The sequence below is a fragment of the Suncus etruscus genome, chromosome 1 (genome assembly GCF_024139225.1).
Source record: "Suncus etruscus isolate mSunEtr1 chromosome 1, mSunEtr1.pri.cur, whole genome shotgun sequence".
NCBI lineage: Eukaryota > Metazoa > Chordata > Mammalia > Eulipotyphla > Soricidae > Suncus > Suncus etruscus.
The window spans coordinates 7,429,309-7,433,042 of record NC_064848.1 but is presented as its reverse complement, the minus strand read 5'-3'; positions in this window follow the sequence as shown (position 1 = coordinate 7,433,042).

Genomic DNA, 3,734 nt, shown 5'->3' with positions numbered 1-3,734 from the left:
GAGGAAAGCGGCTGGGCCGGGGGCGCCGGGGAGCCCGAGGGGCGTCGGGGGCGCTGCGGGGCGGCCTCCGAGGGGCGGGGCGCGCGGCTGACACCCCGGGCCGCCGCACTCGGTCCGCCGGAGCGGCCGTGAGCGAGCGAGCAAGCCAGCCAGCCAGCCAGCCTGGCGCTTCCGGGTTCCTGGGGGGCGTGGCCAAGCCTCGAGGAAGGGGCGTGGCGACGGCGGTCGCCGTGGCGACGGCGCGGCGTGGAGGCGTGGCCAAGCGAGCAGCCGGTTGCGCTTCCGCTTCCGCTTCCGCTTTCTCCCACCGGCCCGAGACGCTCCGGAAGCAGCTTCCCGTCACCTGTCAAACGAGGGAGACTGGCCACGCTAGCGTGGAAAAAGGGCGCGCTAACGCCGAGGGGGCCAGTCTTAGCTTGGAAAAAGTCGCTCGCTTGGAAAAAGCCCGTGCCCTTTGGTGGAGGCGGGGATGGCTCAGGGCCCCTCACTCTTGGCTCTGCGCTCAGAGATCACTCCTGGAGGGGGCTCAGGGGGACTGACTCTATAAGGGGCTGGAGATCGAACCCGGGTTGGCCGGGTGCAAGCATATTATTCCCTCTTTACTCTTAACTCTTGGCCTCCGGCTAGCAGCACAGGCACTTTGCCACCAAGCTATTACTCGGATTTATTTAGATGTCGTTGTTTGTATTTGAGTGTTTATGGATCAGATCACTCTGGGTGGGGTGGGGTGGGGTGGGGTGGGTGGGAGAACCATACAGGGTACCTGATTGAGCCCAGGTCAGCTTACAGCTATTTGAGGTTGTTATTGATCGTGCTTCATGATTATAGTACTCCTAAAAAGTGTCTCACTGGTATTTGGGAAACTTGTACCCTGTTGAAAGGTGTTTGGATTTTGCCCTTACTCAGCAACTATTAGTGCCATTATGGTCAAAAGAGAGTCACTCAAATAAATTTCACTCTTAGCATCACCTTAGAAGCTCTGGAACCTTAGATTCCAGCCTAAAGCTTGGAAAAAATTCCCAGCACATTTCCCAGAGCACTCTAACACATTTGTGCATCCCCCAAGCTTCTCGTCCCAATATCAAGCCTTTGGAATATCAAGCCATGTCACTTATTCCCAACACCATATCCATGTAAAGGGCATGTTTCCAAGGGAGACTTTTTTTTTTTTTGGAGGGGTGACATACCTGGTAGTCAGGGCTTACTTCTGGCTCAACACTTAGAGCTATCACTCCTGGTAGAGGTATGTGGCGCCAGGGATCAAAACCAGGTCAGCCATGTGCAAGGCAAGCACCCTACCCACTGTATTTTCATTTCAAACCCTCCATGAATGACTTTTAACCCTAGAGTTTCCCCTTCAAATCCCTGGAATAGTTTAATGAGTAAGTCAATTGGCAAATTATTAATTGGATGTAAAAGCTATCATGGGCACTCGTTGCCATATATATGTCTTCCCAGTAGTCTGAGAGATCTAAGTGGAGCAAAGGGAATTCAATGTCTTAGGACATGATTCGGTTTTACTAGGTACTAAATGTGTATTGAATGAATAAATGAATGAATGAGTGTATAACTAGGTCTATCCACATGTTCCTAGAACAATTTTCTTAGACATCTCACTTTAGAAAATGTTAACTTGGCTGTATCAACAATATCAACTATGGACAGAGGCAGGGCTGCACCCGAAAAAAAAAAACAATATCAATGATGTAGCAGTTAACTACATTTGTATTTTCTTTTTTTTTTTTTTTTTTTTTTTTTTTTTGAGTAGGGTAGGACTTTGAAGCAGTCCTCATGGGCTGCTTCCAGGAAATTGGTTCAATGCTAGGACTTAAGAATGTGTTTCTCTTGGGCCGGGTAGGTGGCGCTGGAGGTAAGGTGTCTGCCTTGCAAGCGCTAGCCAAGGAAGGACCGCGGTTCAATCCCCCGGCGTCCCATATGGTCCCCCCAAGCCAGGGGCGATTTCTGAGCACATAGCCAGGAGTAACCCCTGAGCGTCAAACGGGTGTGGCCCAACCCCCCCCCCCAAAAAAAAAAAAAAAAAAGGATGTGTTTCTCTGGCCGAGAGATAGCATGGATATAGGGCATTTGCCTTGCATGTAAAAGGATGGTGGCTCAATTCCTGGCATCCCATATGGTCCCCTTAGTCCGCCAGGAGCGATTTCTGAGTGTAGAGCCAAGAGTAACCCCTGAGCACTGTTGGGTGTGACCCCAAAACAAAAAAACAAAAACAAACAATTTGCAACTCATTGTGCTAGGGATGGAGTTGGGGGTTCCTGGGTGCACCTAGCAGTACTTGGGACTTCTAGGACTACACAGAGGTACTCCAACTTGCAGTGCTGGAGATGGAACCAGGTCCTAAAATATATGTATACTTTAATTCTAGTGTACAAAAGCAAACCCCAACAATGAGTGCTTTATTTCCCCATGTTCTCTGGATCCTCAGTTGTTCCTTAACATATGACAAGCACATTACCCTCCCTAACTGAAACAAGGAACATTTCATATCTGTACATTACAGCTGTTGTTTAATGCACAGATGCAGGGAACTAACTTTTGACCCAGGGCATTCAATGTGAGACAGACTTGGTGGAGATGTTGTGGGTGTTTGCAGCTGTCATGGTTGGGGTCTGCCGATGATTCCCACAGTGCCAATCCCTGTGGGAGAACCTCATATAAAACACAGGAATGTGCAGCAAATCCTCTGAGCACCAGGCAGAGTAAACAGATGACAGCTGACTCTCAGAACAACTCAAACCTGAGATCTAACCCATATACGAGGGGTGGCGAACACGAGGCTCTCGAGCCGCATGCGGCTCCCGGCCAAAATGAATGCGGCTCTTTGCCTCTTATCATCATTTTGTCTACTGTAGCTCTTTGCCAAGTTTGGATTTTGTTCTGCTGCTTCTGAGGAGGGACCTCTGAGGAGAAATCTCCGAGTGCATAGTCCTGTCTCCCATCCCTTGGAAACAACTGCAGGGGCCAGTGAGCGGGGGACCCGTGTGTCACATGTTGGGTCACATCTTGCCATTAGTTCTTAGTGTGGAGGACGCAGCACACCCTCACCATGACTGCAGGATTTTGACCCTCACTCAAAATGGCAAAATGCAATATGTGTTTCATAGATTATTGTTAAAATTAGATGCTTTTGTGTGTTTGTCTGTTTTGGCAGGTCACTGCGTGGTGTGGCTCTCTAACTCTCACAGTTTAAAATTTTGGCTTTGTGTCGAACTTGTTCGCCACCCCTGATCTTCTGTGATGGCTGCTGGGGTCTCCTCCATAAGTTGCTGAGGGTCGGGAGCAGTGGTCCTGGCATAAAGCACCTTCGGTAGAGGAAATATGGTAGATATCAACATCTGGGACGCTGCCCAGAGTCTTCAGCTCTCTCCCCTTCACTGCTTGCTTCTGTCCTACCTGATGGGTGAGGACAGGTGATGCATTGGCAGAACCTATGTCAATTGGGAGCATATCTGCTACCTTTTACTGACATTCTGCCAGGTCCAGATACATTAGCAGCTTTTGGTTCCGTCACTCCGTTCATAACATCAGGACTCAATCCCATCTCCAACAATATACAGAAGCTTGCTGGGATTGTTGCTCTTTATTGCTGTTTAGTGAATAAAGACATCTTCTTTGATGTTATTTCTGTTGATAAATTCATAACCATTCCAGACATTGAACCATTTGATAGTGCCCAGGACTTGGATTACCAGCACCGGCTTGTCTACCTGACTCAG